This window comes from Arachis ipaensis, chromosome B2 (assembly GCF_059453495.1).
Source record: "Arachis ipaensis isolate K30076 ecotype BB chromosome B2, ASM5945349v1, whole genome shotgun sequence".
Taxonomy (NCBI): domain Eukaryota; kingdom Viridiplantae; phylum Streptophyta; class Magnoliopsida; order Fabales; family Fabaceae; genus Arachis; species Arachis ipaensis.
The window spans coordinates 87,103,029-87,120,838 of NC_142437.1; the positions used below are offsets into that span (position 1 = coordinate 87,103,029).

The following is a 17,810-nucleotide window of genomic DNA, read 5'->3' on the forward strand; positions in this document are numbered from 1 at the left end:
AGTACTACTTGTGGGATGAGCCCTATCTCTTTAAGAGATGTGCAGACGGAATTATCCGTAGGTGTGTCCCCAGAGAGGAAGCACAGAGAATCTTATGGCATTGCCATGGATCTCAATATGGAGGTCATTTCGGAGGTGAACGAACAGCCACCAAGGTCCTCCAATGTGGCTTCTATTGGCCCACACTCTATAAAGATTCCCGAGAGTTTGTACGTAATTGTGACAGTTGCCAAAGAGCTGGTAATCTGCCCCATGGTTACGCCATGCCTCAACAAGGAATCTTGGAAATAGAGTTGTTTGATGTATGGGGAATTGACTTCATGGGACCTTTCCCACCATCATACTCAAACACTTATATTCTGGTGGCAGTTGACTATGTATCAAAATGGGTTGAAGCTATTGCCACACCCACCAATGACACTAAAACAGTGCTGAAGTTCCTCCAGAAACATATCTTTAGCAGGTTTGGTGTCCCTAGAGTGTTAATCAGTGATGGGGGCACTCACTTCTGTAATAAACAGCTTTACTCTGCCATGGTTCGGTATGGAATTCGCCACAAGGTGGCCACTCCATATCATCCACAAACCAATGGGCAGGCTGAAGTCTCTAACAGAGAATTAAAGAGAATCCTGGAACGGACAGTAAATACCCGTAAAAAGGATTGGGCAAGGAGCTTGGATGATGCTCTGTGGGCTTACAGAGCAGCATTCAAGACCCCTATAGGGACCTCTCCATACCAACTCGTGTATGGTAAGGCATGCCACTTGCCCGTGGAACTGGAACATAAGGCCTACTGGGCAACCAGATTCCTAAACTTAGATGCCAAATTAGCAGGAGAAAAACGATTGCTCCAGCTAAATGAGCTAGAGGAATTCAGATTCACAGCTTTCGAAAATGCCAAGCTTTATAAAGAAAAATAAAAAAAATGGCATGACAGAAAGCTGTCATCTAGAATCTTTGAACCAGGACAGAAGGTCCTGTTGTTTAACTCTAGACTCAGGCTGTTCCCCGGGAAACTGAAATCCCGGTGGAGGGGACCATACGTGATTACAAGTGTGTCACCATATGGTTATGTGGAGCTTCAAGATATTGATTCTGATAAGAAGTTCATTGTCAATGGACAGAGAATCAAGCATTATCTTGAAGGCAACACTGAGCAAGAATGCTCAAGGCTGAAGCTAGATTGAAAGCTCAGCAAAGTCCAGCTAAAGACAATAAAGAAGTGCTTGCTGGGAGGCAACCCAGCCATGGGGCAACAATCCTCTAAGCATTTTGCCCTATTTTTATTTTTATTTGTTTATATAAAGTTCACTGACACTAAGGTAAAGAATCATTTGCATAAGTTTACAGGGTTACAGAAGGAATCTACACACAAAACAGAGATAGGGAGCTTACTGGCAAGAAAACGCCAGTGAAGGCCATTTTGGGCGTTCAGCGCCCAAAATGGGCATCCAGTGGGCGCTGAACGCCAGTAAGGATAGCTATCTGGCGTTCAACGCCAGAAAAGGCAACAACTGGGCGTTGAACGCCCAGGATAGCAGCATTTGGGCGTTGAACGCCCAAAACAGGCAGTGTTTGGGCGTTCAAACGCCAGGATGGTGGGGAGGAGCTCTCCTTCTACCCATCTCCTTCTTTTTCTTTTGCTTGAGGACAAGCAAAGCTCTAAGTTTGGTGTGCTTATCCGTGATCACTAAGATCATGGCCCCTAAAGGAAAACAACCCACTCCAAGAGGAGCAAGGGCGTGATTTAAAGGAACTGAAGCGCCAGAAATTCTCTCTTGAAGGACCAAGCACCTCACAGACTAGAGGAACATCCACTTCCCAAACCTCAAGGTTGTTGAGTTCTAATCTTAGCCTTAACTCTGTGATAACTGTTCTTATTTTAATTTTACCTTAGAAGTCATATAATAGTAATTAGTATCTATTTGATTTTATCTCCAATTAAGCTATAGTTTTTTTTCTCATCATCATTAAAAATGAATAAAATAGTAGATCTTTTGAATAAGAAGCAATAAAATTTCGAGTTTAATAAAAGAAATTCTAATTGGTTAAATGAGGTGGCAATGCTTTCTGTCTTCTGAATGAATGCTTGAACAGCGCATATGTCTTTTGAATTTGTTGTTTAAGACTGTTAAATATGTTGGCTCTTGAAAGAATGATAAACATGAGACATGTTATTGATAATCTGAAACATCATAAAAATGATTCTTGAAGCAAGAAAAAGCAGCAAAGAACAAAGCTTGCAAAAAAAAAAAAAGAAAAAAAAAAGAAGAGAGAAAGAAAAAGAAAAAGCAAGCAGAAAAAGCCAATAACCCTTAAAACCAAAAGGCAAGGGCAATTAAAAAGGATCCCAAGGCTTTGAGCATCAGTGGATAGGAGGGCCTAAAGGACTGAAATCCTGGTCTAAGCGGCTAAACCAAGCTGTCCCTAACCATGTGCTTGTGGCGTGAAGGTGTCAAGTAAAAACTTGAGACTGAGCGGTTAAAGTCAAGGTCCAAAGCAAAAAGAAGAGTGTGCTTAAGAACTCTGGACACCTCTAATTGGGGACTTTAGCAAAGCTAAGTCACAATCTGAAAAGGTTCACCCAGTTATGTGTCTGTGGCATTTATGTATCCGGTAGTAATACTGGAAAACAAAGTGCTTAGGGCCACGGCCAAGACTCATAAAGAAGCTGTGTTCAAGAATCATCACACTGAACTAAGAGAATCAATAACACTATCTGAATTCTGAGTTCCTATAGATGCCAATCACTCTGAGCTTCAATGGATAAAGTGAGATGCCAAAGCTGTTCAGAAGCAAAAAGCTACTAGTCCCGCTCATCTAATTACAATCTGAGCTTCATTCAAAAACTCTGAGATATTATTGCTTCTCAACTTATTAGTCTTCTATTTTATTTGTCTAGTTGCTTGAGGACAAGCAACAGTTTAAGTTTGGTGTTGTGATGAGCGGATATTTTATACGCTTTTTGGGGATAATTTCATATAGTTTTGAGTATGTTTTAGTTAGTTTTTAGTCTATTTCTAGTAGTTTTTAGGAAAAATTCATATTTCTAGACTTTACTATGAGTTGTGTGTTTTTCTGTAATTTCAGGTATTTTTCTGGCTGAAATTGAAGGAGCTGAGCAAAAATCTGATTCAGGCTGAAAAAGGACTGCTGATGCTGTTGGATTCTGACCTCCCTGCACTCAAAGTATATTTTCTGGAGCTACAGAACTCGAAATGGCGTGATTCCAATTGCGTTGGAAAGTAGACATCCAGGGCTTTCCAGCAATGTATAATAGTCCATACTTTGCACAAGAATAGACGACGTAAACTGGCGTTCAACGCCAGTCCTCTGCCCAATTCTGGCGTCCAGCGCCAGAAAAGGATCAAAAACTGGAGTTGAACGCCCAAACTGGCACAAAAACTGGCGTTCAACTCCACAAATGGCCTCTGCACGTGGATTGCTTAAAGTCTCAGCCCCAGCACACACCAAGTGGGCCCCAGCACACCAAGTGGGCCCCAGAAGTGGATCTCTGCATCATCCATCATAGTCCACTCATATTTTGTAACCCTAGGCTACTAGTTTAGTATTTAAACAACTTTTAGAGACTTATTTTGTATCTCACGACATTTCAGATCTAAACTTTGTATTCTCTGACGGCATGAGTCTCTAAACCCCATTGTTGGGGGTGAGGAGCTCTGCTGTGTCTCAATGAATTAATGCAAGTATTCCTGTTTTCCATTCAAACACGCTTGTTCCTATCTAAGATGTTCATTCGCGCTTAACTGTGATGAAGGTGATGATCTGTGATATTCATCACCTTCCTCAAACCATGAACGTGTGCCTGACAACCACCTCCGTTCTATATCCGATTGAATGAGTATCTCTTAGATTCTTTAATCAGAATCTCCGTGGTATAAGCTAGAACTGATGGCAGCATTCATGAGAATCCGGAAAGTCTAAACCTTGTCTGTGGTATTCCGAGTAGGATTCAAGGATTGAATGACTGTGACGAGCTTCAAACTCCTGAAGGCTGGGCGTTAGTGACAGATGCAAAAGGATAGTAAATCCTATTCCAACCGGATCGAGAACCAACCGGTGATTAGCCGTGCTGTGACAGAGCGCGTGAGCGTAGTTTTCACTGGAAGGATGGAAGGTAGCCATTGACAACGGTGATCCACCAACACACAGCTTGCCATAGGAGGACGTGCGTGCGTGAATTAGAAGACAGAGGAAAGCAGAGATTCAGAAGACAAAGCATCTCCAAAACTCCAACATATTCCCCATTACTACACAACAAGTAACTTTTAATTTATGCTCTACTGGTTATTCATAATTCAACTGATAAACATAATTGACTTCCTGACTAAGATTTACAAGATAACCATAGATTGCTTCAAACCAACAATCTCTGTGGGATTCGACCCTTACTCACGTAAGGTATTACTTGGACGACCCAGTGCACTTGCTGGTCAGTGGTACGCGTTGTGAAAAGTGTGATTCGCAATTCGTGCTACCACAGATGCTCCTCTAGGGTGTGATTTTTCTTCTGCTGTTTTTGATTCCGTTTTTGATTTTTTTGTTTATTTTGTGACTCCACATGATCATGAACCTATAAAGACATATAACTAAGAAAAATATTGTTAGATAAATAAAAATTGGGTTGCCTCTCAACAAGTGCTTCTTTAATGTCAATAGCTTGACAGTGGGCTCTCATGGAGCCTCACAGATGTTCAGAGCATTGTTGAGACTCTCCAACACCAAACTTAGAGTTTGGATATGGGAGTTCAACACCAAACTTAGAGTTTGGTTGTGGCCTCCCAACACCAAACTTAGAGTTTGACTGTGGGGGCTTGGGTTGACTCTGCTTTGAGAGAAGCTTTTCATGCTTCCTCTCCATGGTTGCAGAGGGAGATCCTTGAGTTTTAAACACAAGGGAGTCCTCATTCCATTGAAGGACTAGTTCACCTCTGTCAACATCAATCACAGCTCTTGCTGTGGCCAGGAAAGGTCTTCCTAGGATGATGGATTCATCCTCTTCCTTTCCAGTATCCAGGACTATGAAATCAGCAGGGATGTAAAGGCCTTCAACCTTTACTAACACGTCCTCTACTTGTCCATATGCCTATTTTCTTGAATTGTCTACCATCTCTAATGAGATTTTAGCAGCTTGCACCCCATAGATTCCCAGTTTCTCTATTACAGAGAGGGGCATGAGGTTTATTCCTGAACCAAGGTCACACAGAGCCTTAAAGATCATGGTGCCTATGGTACAGGGTATTATGAACTTTCCAGGATCCTGTCTCTTCTGAGACAATGTCAGTTGATCCAGATTACTTAGTTCATTGATGAATAAGGGAAGTTCAACTTCCCAAGTATCAATGCCAAATAATTTGGCATTCAGCTTCATGATTGCACCAAGAAACTTGGCAGTTTGCTCTTCAGTAACATCCTCATTCTCTTCAGAAGAGGAATACTCATCAGAGCTCATGAAGGGCATAAGGAGGTTCAATGGAATCTCTATGGTCTCTAGATGAGCCTCAGAGTCCTTTGGTTCCTCAGAGGGAAGCTCCTTATTGATCACTGGACGTCCCAGGAGGTCTTCCTCCTTGGGATTCACGTCCTCCTCTCCCTCTTTGGGTTCGGCCATTGTGCTTATGTCAATGGTCTTGCACTCTCCTTTTGGATTCTCTTCTGTATTGCTTGGGAGAGTACTACGAGGGATTTCAGTGATCCTTTTACTCAGCTGGCCCACTTGTGCTTCCAGATTTCTAATGGAAGATCTTGTTTCATTCATGAAACTTACAGTGGCCTTAGATAGATCAGAGACTAAGTTTGTTAAATTAGAAGTATTTTTTTCAGAGTTCTCTGTCTGGTGCTGAGTGGATGATGGATAAGGTTTATTATTGTTAAACCTGTTTCTTCCACCATTATTAAAGCCTTGTTGAGGCTTTTGATCCTTCCATGAGAAATTTGGATGATTTCTCCATGATGAGTTATAGGTGTTTCCATAAGGTTCACCTAAGTAATTCACCTCTGCTATTGCAGGGTTCTCAGGATCATAAGCTTCTTCTTCATAAGAAGCCTCTTGAGTACTGTTGGATGCAGCTTGCATTCCATGCAGACTCTGAGAGATCATATTGACTTGCTGAGTCAATATTTTATTCTGAGCCAATATGGCATTCAGAGTATCAACTTCAAGAACTCCCTTCTTCATAGGCATCCCATTACTCACAGGATTCCTTTCAAAAGTGTACATGAACTGGTTATTAGCAACCATGTCAATGAGTTCTTGAGCTTCTGCAGGCGTTTTCTTTAGGTGAATGGATCCACCTGCAGAAGTGTCCAGTGACATCTTTGATAGCTCAGATAAACCATCATAGAATATATCCAGGATGGTCCATTCTGAAAGCATGTCAGAAGGACACTTTTTGGTCAACTGTTTGTATCTTTCACAAGCTTCATAGAGGGATTCACCTTCTTTCTGTTTGAAAGTTTGAACATCCATTCTAAGCTTGCTCAGCTTTTGAGGAGGAAAGAACTTGGCTAAGAAAGCCGTGACCAGCTTGTCCCAAGAGTTTAGGCTATCTTTAGGTTGAGAGTCCAACCATATTCTAGCTCTGTCTCTTACAGCAAAAGGGAAAAGCATGAGCCTGTAGACTTCAGGATCTACTCCATTAGTCTTAACAGTATCACATATCTGCAAGAATTCAGTTAAGAACTGAAAAGGATCTTCAGATGGAAGTCCATGAAACTTGCAGTTCTGCTGCATCAGAGAAACTAATTGAGGTTTCAGCTCAAAGTTGTTTGCTCCAATGGCAGGAATGGAGATGCTTCTTCCATGTAAATTGGAATTAGGTGCAGTAAAGTCAACAAGCATCCTCCTTGCATTATTATTATTTTCGGCTGCCATTTCCTCTTCCTGTTCGAAAATTTCTGACAGGTTATCTCTGGATTGTTGTAATTTAGCTTCTCTTAATTTTCTCTTCAGAGTCCTTTCAGGTTCTGGATCTGCTTTAACAAGAATGTTCTTGTCCTTGCTCCTGCTCATATGACAAAGAAGAGGGCACAAAAAAAATAATAATAATATAGATCCTTTATACCACAGTATTGGGATCCCTTTATGAGTGGAAGAAGAGAGGGAGACAAAGAATGTAATGTAATGGAAGAAACACAACTGTGAGGAGGGTAGAGATGTGAGATGAGATGTTAGTAGATGAATAAATAAATAGAATAAGATGGGAGAGGGAGAATTTTCGAAAATAATTTTTGAAAAAGGGTTAGTGATTTTCGAAAATAGTTTTTGAAAAAGGTTAGTAATTTTCGAAAAATTTTGAAATCAAAAATAAAAATAATTAGTTAATTAAAAAGAAATTTTTGAAAAAGAGGGAAGATATTTTCGAAAATTAGAGAGAGAGTTAGTTAGGTAGTTTTGAAAAAGTTAAGAAACAAACAAAAAGTTAGTTAGTTAGTTGAAACAAATTTGAAAAATACTAAGAAGTTAGGAAGTTAGAAAAGATATTTTGAAATTTTTTTTTTTGAAAAAGGTATGATGAGAAGATATTTTTGAAAAGATATGATAGGAATTAGTTTTGAAAAAGATTTGATTTTTAAAATCACAATTAATGACTTGATTCACAAGAAATCACAAGATATGATTCTAGAACTTTAAAGTTTGAATCTTTTTTAACAAGCAAGTAACAAACTTGAAATTTTTGAATCAAAACATTAATTGTTATTGTTATTTTTGAAAATTTGATATAAAAATAAGAAAAATGTTTTTGAAAAATATTTTTGGAATTTTCAAAAATAACTAAGAAATTTGAAAAAGATTTGATTTTTGAAAAAGATTTGATTTTTGAAAAAGATAAGATTTTCAAATTGAAAATTTGATTTGACTCATAAGAAACAACTTGATTTTAAAAATTTTTGAAGAAGTCAATCCAAATTTTCGAATTTGATGAGAGAAAAAGGGAAAGATATTTTTTTTGATTTTTGAATTTTTATGATGAGAGAGAAGAACAAGAAAAATGATGCAATGCATGAAAGTTATGGATCAAAACAATGAATGCATGCAAGAATGCTATGAATGTCAAGATGAACACCAAGAACACTATGAAGATCATGATGAACATCAAGAACATATTTTTGAAAAATTTTTAATGCAAGAAAAACATACAAGACACCAAACTTAGAATTCTTTAATGCTTAGACACTAAGAATTCAAGAATGCATATGAAAAACAAGAAAAGACACAAAACATGCAAATGCAAAGATCAAACAAGAAGACTTACCAAGAACAACTTGAAGATCATGAAGAACACTATGAATGTATGAGAATTTTCAAAAAATGCAAGATGCACATGCAATTGACACCAAACTTATAACATGACTCAAGACTCAAACAAGAAACACAAAAAAACTATTTTTGATTTTTATGATTTTCTAATTTTTTTGGAATTTTTTTTTTTCGAAAATTTTTGTGAAAAATAAAAATAAGGATTCCAAAATTTTTAATATGAATTCCAGGAATCTTGCATTCTTAGTCTAAAGCTTCAGTCCAGGAATTAGACATGGCTCACTAGCCAACCAAGCTTTCAATGAAAGCTCCGGTCCAAAATACTAGACATGGCCAATGGCCAGCCAAGCTTCAGAATGTAAATCAGACATGACATGCCTGACATACCCTACAGTCGTGTAACAGCTGATGGTTGGAAGCCTCAGTCCAAACGAATTTAGACATGGCTTTACAGCCAGCCAGGCTTCACATGCTTCATGAAACACTAGAATTCATTCTTAAAAATTTTGAATCTAAAATTTTTTTTCGAAAACAGGTGAGAAAATTTTGAAATATTTTTGAAAGATTTTTTTGAAAAGAAAACAAAAAGAAAATTACCTAATCTGAGCAACAGGATGAACCGTTAGTTGTCCAAACTCAAACAATCCCCGGCAACGGCGCCAAAAACTTGGTATGCGAAATTGCTACTCAGGTTGTGAATTGTTGTTCGAAATTGATTCCCTGGCAATGGCACCAAAAACGGATGCACAGGACCATGGTCTAAACATATCTTCACAACTTCGCATAACTAACCAGCAAGTGCACTGGGTCGTCCAAGTAATACCTTACGTGAGTAAGGGTCGAATCCCACGGAGATTGTCGGTATGAAGCAAGCTATGGTCACCTTGTAAATCTCAGTCAGGCGGATATCAAATGGTTATGGAGTTTTCGAAAATAATATAATAAAATAGGGATAGAAATACTTATGTAATTCATCGGTGAGAATTTCAGATAAGCGAATGGAGATGCTTTCGTTCCTCTGAACCTCTACTTTCCTGCTATCTTCATCCAATCAGTCTTACTCATTTCCATGGCTGGCTTTATGTGATACATCACCATTGTCAATGGCTACTTTCGGTCTTCTCTCAGGAAAATAATCCAAATGCCTTGTCACGGCACGGCTAATCGTCTGGAGGCATCACCTTTGTCAATAGCTTCATCTTATCCTCTCAGTGAAAATGGTCAACGCACCCTGTCACGGCACGGCTATTCATCTGTTGGTTCTCGATCATGCTGGAATAGGATTTACTATCCTTTTGCGTCTGTCACTAACGCCCCGCAATCGCGAGTTTGGAGCTCGTCACAGTCATTCATTCATTGAATCCTACTCGGAATACCACAGACAAGGTTTAGACCTTCCGAATTCTCTTGAATGCCGCCATCATTCTAGCTTATACCACGAAGATTCTGGTTAAGAGATCTAAGAGATACTCATTCAGTCTAAGGTAGAACAGAAGTGGTTGTCAGGCACGCGTTCATAGGGAATGATGATGATTGTCACGTTCATCACATTCAGATTGAAGTACGAATGAATATCTTAGAAGCGAAACAAGATGAATTGAATAGAAAATAGTAGTACTTTGCATTAATCTTTGAGGAACAGCAGAGCTCCACACCTTAATCTATGGAGTGTAGAAACTCTACCGTTAAAAATACATAAGTGAAAGTCCAGGCATGGCCGAGAGGCCAGCCCTCAAACGTGATCTAAGATAGCATACAACTGATCAAAGATGGTCCAAAAGACTTCTAATACAATAGTAAAAGGTCCTATTTATAATAAACTAGCTACTAGGGTTTATAGAAGTAAGTAATTGATGCATAAATCCACTTCCGGGGCCCACTTGGTGTGTGCTTGGGCTGAGCTTGAGTGTTGCACGTGTAGAGGTCCTTCTTGGAGTTGAACGCCAGTTTTTGTGCCAGTTTGGGCGTTCAACTCTGGTTTTGGATCCTTTTCTGGCGCTGGACGCCAGATTTGGGCAGAGAGCTGGCGTTGAACGCCAGTTTGCATTGTCTAAACTTGACCAAAGTATGGACTATTATACATTGCTGGAAAGCCCTGGATGTCTACTTTCCAACGCAATTGGAAGCGCGCCATTTCGAGTTTTGTAGCTCCAGAAAATCCACTTTGAGTGTAGGGAGGTCAGAATCCAACAGCATCAGCAGACCTTCTTCAACCTCTGAATCTGATTTTTGCTCAAGTCCCTCAATTTCAGCCAGAAAATACCTGAAATCACAGAAAAACACACAAACTCATAGTAAAGTCCAGAAATGTGAATTTAACATAAAAACTAATGAAAACATCCCTAAAAGTAACTAGATCCTACTAAAAACATACTAAAAACAATGCTAAAAAGCGTATAAATTATCCGCTCATCACAAAACAACTGAAAAATCTTCATAAAAGCCCAAGAGTTTGGGTGAAGCAGAGAAGGGGTCACGTTACAGTTCCACAGAATGTCGGTCTCAAACGCGGTAAAAGGAAAGGTAATATCTAACTGGGTAAAGAAATAGTCATAAGCATAAAAGAATGGACGCTCTGTTCGACTTAAGGGAGGGAAACTAACCCTTTCCTCGGGATCGGGCGACACCAACTCGTAGTTTTTTTCATCCTCCCTACTCCCACAAATCCTATGAAACCTCCTAAGCTTCTCATAATACTTCGGGTCAGCTACAGTAACATACATTAACACTATGGAATCTAACTAGTCATCCATACCAGGAGGGACCTTTGTAGACATCTCAACAATATTCTTACGAGAAGACATAAGAAACTACACCTACAGCAAGAAAACGAAAGACGCATCACCACCAAAGTAACTCGGGAAAAAGCAAAAAAGTAAATGCTAAACAAAAGGACGCTACAAGGTTCACAAGAAAGTAATCAAAACCCAGGGGCACCCTTTGGAGGCAACAATGCAGAATACAGGAAGGAAGAAATGCTGCGAGTTAAAACCCTAACTCTCTTAATAAAGAAACTCAAAGAAAAAATCAAAAGCCCAGGCGACAACATTTCTTCAAAGGTACACCAAAACAAAAGATCAAAACTTTTCAGAAAATAAACATGCAACATCACCAGGAGGCAATGCAAGGCAGGATCGAAACTATCAACAAATACAAAAGTACGAAAAGCATGAAACAAACACCAACCTGCGATGAACAAAAAGTGACAGCAGCAGATGAAGTGAGATGCAAACAATCCACACCAAAAAGCTTTAGAAAAGAAGAAAGCCTGGGGCAAAGTCGAAGGAACCAGAGGAAAAGACTTTTTTCGCAGAGAAGCGAGAAGCAAAATGAAGCAAAAGGGAACAAAGGAAATTGAAAGGGGCAAAAACCCCTTCTTTGATTTCAATCAAAGTTTAAAGAGGGAAAAAGAAACGGCAAAAACAAATAAAAGCCCAATCAATAAGGCCTTAAAGACGTTCGCACACTCCCAAGGAATTAAACCCCTCGAAAGTAATGCCGCAATTAAGGAGCGAAGGGAAAAGCGCTTCGCATTACTAAAAGAACGCAAGACTCGCGCGAGAAAGAGCTAGCGAGGAACAACCAAAGAATGATGCTTGAGCACGACTTCCACAAAGAGGTCGAGGCCCACAAAGCACGATCTCATGGAAAGGTCAAAGCTCAAAGTAGGGGCACTCTTCATACCCTAGACCGAGCTAGAAGGTCCGGGTCGGACTAAAACAAATCGACCGACCTCTTTAGAGGTTAGCTCGCCACCGACCTCTTCATAAAGAGCTCGGATAAACGCCGCAGGGGCCCAAGAAAGCCCAGAATGAAAGGACCACCGACTACTAGAAAAGCGGTTGGCCAAAGCTATGATCTCACTCACAAAAGATAAGATAAGAGAACAAACTTATCTCAAAGGAAGATCGTCAAACATTACTATAAATACACTGGAGCATCCAGGTATAACATATATTCCAATTCTACAAAAAACCTGCCTAAAGCCCGTACTGACTTAAGCATCGGAGTCTCTTGCAGGTACCACCACCCACCGGTGATCAAGAATCGAGCGAGCGTCTCCCACTCCAACACTTTGGACACGGCAGTCCTGACCAGACCAGAAGATCTCGTCCGAGATCGACCTCCCAGCTTCAGGTAACCCTCGGAACATTGGCGCCGTTCCCGGAGAACTCGGAAGTTACCCCATCGTCATGGCAAACAACCCTCTTAACAACGACCACACCTATGGATTAGAAGAAGGAACGCCATTGCAAAACACATAAGCTACACCAACCTCCCAAAAGGATGCACACCACTCCAAGGGAGAAAAGCAACCCCAGAGCACATAAATCATAGAGGCCATTCGTGAACAGCAGGATCACCTCAAATAGCTCGAACAAGAAGCTGAACGACAACGAGAAGCCGAGCGAAAACTCTGGAGAGAAACAAGACGGCGACGGGAGCTGGAAGACAAGCTCCTAAAACTCGAAGCCGACCTAAAAACTAAAACCACTCGATCTGACCGCGAAACTAGCCCCCACAAGGACCAAGACCCGTTCACGAAAGAAATCATGAAGCTAAGGTCCCAAAAGACTTCAAAGCCCCCGACATGACCCCATATGATGGCATGTCCGACCCAAGCCACCACCTCAGCAATTTTAGGAGTCGAATGTATCTCACGGGCGCCTCGGATGCAACTCGTTGCAAAGCCTTCCTGACTACCCTGATTAAAATGGCAATAAAGTGGCTCGACAGCTTGCCCCCGAGATCAATCACAAGCTTCGACGACCTCGCCAAAAAATTCTTAGCCAGGTTCTCCATACAAAAGGACAGCCAAACATGCTCCAAGCTTGCTAGGAATCAAACAGGGAGATCGGGAAAGCCTCTGCAGCTACATGGAAAGGTTCAATAAAGCGTGCCTAGACATTCAGAATCTCCCCACAGAAGCAGCCATCATGGGACTTATCAACGGTCTACGAGAAGGACCCTTCAGCCACTCCATATCTAAGAAACACCCCACATCCCTGAATCGAGCGAGCGCCTCCCACTCCAACACATTGGACACGGCAGTCTCGACCAGGCCAGAAGATCTCGTCCGAGATCGACCTCCCAGTTTCATGTAACCCTCGCAACACACAGTATAATACTCTAATTTTATGATTTAAGAGAAGTGCGTGTTCCAAACCATAATTGTCATGGCACACACAAGACTCTTTAGACTATGTACATGTTCCAAACCATAATTTTCAATATGGTAACAGTGCCTAATATCTAAGATGTAAGGTTCCGGGATACCAAAGGCAAACCTAGAACTTCACACCAAACAGATATTCAAGCTTAACGAAAAAAAATAACTTTACCATAAACCATAAATAGGGTTATCTAAACTTAGGAGATTTTTAACTAATACCAATCACACCACTTTATCCCATAGCCTTCGCCAACCTACCCTCCACGTGATCCCGTCACCGCTGCCTACCTAACCTCCTCAACACCAAACAATCACAAGTATATGCAAACAAGTAATACATAGGTAATATTCATGTATAGCAAGTAATTCAAGAAGCAGGTAGGCATATTATACAATTAGGCAAACTGCAAGTGATCAAAGCAAACAAGAACATAAGAGATGCATATGATGAATGCCTGTCCTATTGGCTGTGATATCACATGTCGGTTATAGTGCCAAACCCGACACAAATCCGGTCGGTAACTCCCGGATTAGTCTCTCTGTTGCACATACTCAGGACGAATAATTCTGAGGGATGAGTGCCCTACCACCTTCTCCATTAAGAGAGAAACGTTCCGAGGGAGAGTGCCCTACCACCTTCCTCTGGATGCTGCATGATTCCGTGGGATAATGCCCTACCACCTTGCAACCAGAGAGAAAACGCATACTTCGGAGGAATAATTCCGAGCGATGAATGCCCTACCACCTTCTCCATGAGAGAAAAATGTGAGTGGGAAGCCTAGCTTCAACCCTTACATCCGAACGTAGACGGGAGACTGCCACATCCCCTACGACGGAGAACAAAGCATATCACAATCACATAACCCATCTCAGAGACCACTGCTCATAGCACACTATCGTGCATACTCATTCCATTAACCATAATCATTCATTTTCAAGTTCCAACCCCATCATCCATCATTAATATCTCAAGTTCATCATCAATCCGGCTCTCCATTAGTTCACAAGATAAATCCACCCAACTAACATACCAAGACTAAGTCACCGTCTTCTAAACTCATGCATAAATTACCAATTTAGTTTACTAACTCATCTCTATTAGTCTTAAGGCCTAATTACCAGTTAGCAATCTTAAACAATAGATAAAAAAGTTTGGAAGGCTAGAGAACCCTTGAAAATAGAAGAGAAACCATTTTCAACAAAACAAGGTCTATGCATACGGACGCCATGTAAAACAGAGTCTGTGCGTACGCACACGCCAAAATTTGGACCATTCTGCGTACGCATCCATGCTCCGCGTACGTGGGAGGGCCAGGCAACGAGAAATGCCCGCGTATGCACCATGGTGCCGTGTACGCATGTGCTGCAGAATTCAGAAAAAATCAAGTTGCAGAAATTTCAATTTTAAACTTTAAACGTTCATAACTTTCGCTACAAAAATTCATTTTCAACAAATGTTATATCATTTTAAAGCTCTTGAAATCATCTTTAATTTAAAATAAAGATCATTCAATTTTACTGTCTGAGGCTCAAGTTATGATATGCCAAAATTTACCAAAAATCAAGTTTGACACCAAAAACATCAAAGTTCTCTAGTTTCCAAATTCCAAAACCAAACCAAAGCAAAACATACCTAATCATCATAAAGCACTACCTCCTACATCAATTTACCCTTTCATAGTATTTTCATCACTTCCACACCTAATTCACTCAACCCTTCCACCATAAATCAACACAAATCTATAATTCCAATTCAATATTTCCATATCAACAATTTACACAATCTAATTCCTTGTATACACCCTTCATCAATTTACAACATCATCACATCACAATCATTATATCACAATTATCATCTAGACAATCAATACTCATTTTATCAACTACATTCATTACCCAACATCAACAATTCCCATCATAATTCATCAAAATCATCATATTCATCAAAATCATCATACATCATCAATCTAACAGTTATCAACAACCATTTCAATCATATCCTATGGTCCACTAGCCTAAGTGTCCAGAAACATTACATATTACATAGAGAAAACTGAAACCATACCTTAGCTGATTTTCAAAATGCACCAAACACCAAAACAAAGCCACCAAACTCGATCCAAAAGCCTCAAACCAACTCCAACAAACACCAAAACTCAATCTAACATCATACAACATACCAACATCAAATCTAGGATTCACAAAAATAATTAAACACAAGGGTTTAGTGAGACCTTACCTTACCCAACAATATTAGGAGCAAAATCCAACAATATTCCAATGCTAGATCACCCCTAAACAAACAAAACCACAAAATCTACTCAAAAACCAAACGTAAAAATGTGAAATCACTTAGGGTGGAAAATTGGAGTAGAAGACACGAGTTCTTACCAGCAAAGCTTAGTTAGAAATGACGGGCTCAGCGACGGCTCGTCAATCGGAGCTCCGTAACTCAAGTTATGGCTCCCAGAAGATGGTGATGAATAGTAACTTCTCTTCTCTTCTTTCTTCAAAACCAACAGCGCCCCTCTCTTGCTTTAGGGCTAGAAATGAGTTGAAATGCTCATTAGTTGTGTTTATATATGTTGGGCTCGGGCCCAACTTGGACCCGGTCCAACCTGTTAGCATTTTAGGTCCGTTTGGCCCACTTTGGGACAAAACCTTTAAGATTAGCGTCCGGTTTTTTATTCTAAATTATTTTTGTCCTTTCAACACAATAAATTTAATTTCCAAAATCTTATTTTTATCAATACGTGGTACCAGTCAGACTAGAGCCGGTACTGTTGGCTTAAGTGCCGGTACGTGTTTTTACAAAAATTTTTCATAAAAGATACATTTTCCCACTCAAAAAAATCTATTGAATTCAAATTTTACCTTTATATTTTAAAAAGAACACTTCTATATTTTTGAACATATTCCAGACAATTAAATTATTGTTTTATTAAAGTGATTTTACGTAAAAACTCTGGTTCTTACATCCTCCCCTCCTAGTTAGGAATTTTGTCCCCAAAATTCGAATCGTGTGATATATCCTCCACGAAGCATTTTACTACCAATGTTGCAACCCAAACAAGTCGTCAAAGCGTCCCGTCCATCATAGTTCTACCGTGTCGATGTTCTCTCGCACCTTCCGCTGCGTCACTCTGATTATTCGTCACTAATAACTCGAATTACTCCACTACATCAAACAGAAATTTTCCTTTAAACCAAATACTGCATTTATAACATTTTTCAAAACTGTAAAAAAAGTTCAATCTAAACCAGATCATTGTTAAAGCTTTTTCAAAAGAGTAAAAAATTATTTATTCGTAAATCAATCACTTTAAATCATGATTTTCTTAAATTCATTAAAATCCTTAAATCATAGCTTAAATTTCAAACCAAATTCACAAATTAACAAAATCGTAGAACTCACTTTTTTTGTAAACCATATTATTCAAACCAAGAGTTCCGACCCAATTTCAAAACCAAACATTTAAACCAAAAGTTCCAAACCAAATTTGAAAATCATTCTAAGCTATGAAACTTTTTTCAACATGATTCAAAGCCATACTGGTTAGAAATAAAAAATCTTAATTAAAATCACAAAAGCATTCATCCTCATTCTATAGCTGCATAGTTGGCACTTCCCCTGCCACTAGTGCTGAACCTCACCCATCAACTGATATGCCACAAACTCCACGAACTGATTTTTCCAGAACATGCTGAGCTCAAACGTATTGGCTAGGTTAATCATTCTCACTATCTCTCTGTTAACGTGATTGACCTCATCCGCGAGTTGCTATTTGGGGTCTTGTCTACACCAAACACTCAATATCGAGGTGATCAGTCTCAATATCTCAAGCCTAGTGCTTCAATTATCCCCAAAGGCACTCACAAACAAGCATGCTATGCATATCAAGCAGATAACCTAAATAGCATGAAAGAAAAACGACCCAGAGTGTGCAATGAAGCACAATCGGTCCAACCCTCAGGCTCACGAGGACGAACCGTTCTGATACCACTAAAGGTAACACCCCATTACCTTAAGCCTTACCTCTAGCCGTAAAGCAAAAGATAACAAAGTGCCACGACGGTTCTAAAGCTTATAATAGATAATATATATCCACAAATTTATATAACTAGAAGCCCAATGAAGAAATAAAGCTCAAAGTCGCATAAAGCAGAATTACGAAACGCGAAGCGTTCACACATGATAACTAAACGTGTAAGCACAGACATAATTTTGACACTAATTTTAAAAATTTTGGCACGGAAGAATTCATAAAACTATGCTATTTTATTAAATAAATGTAAGAAAAGTTGATAAAATCCACCAAATTCAATATAAGATAAACTATAAAATTGTGGTTTATT

At 39.6% G+C, this 17,810-nt stretch overlaps 1 non-coding gene across 1 annotated transcript; it reads left to right on the forward strand.

Moving 5' to 3' along the window:
- The first annotated feature begins 6,391 nt into the window (after positions 1–6,391).
- LOC148574722 (small nucleolar RNA R71) lies at positions 6,392–6,499 on the forward strand. Its single transcript, XR_015905535.1, has one exon. It is a non-coding gene; the product is annotated as a small nucleolar RNA R71 (small nucleolar RNA).
- Positions 6,500–17,810: the final 11,311 nt, after the last annotated feature.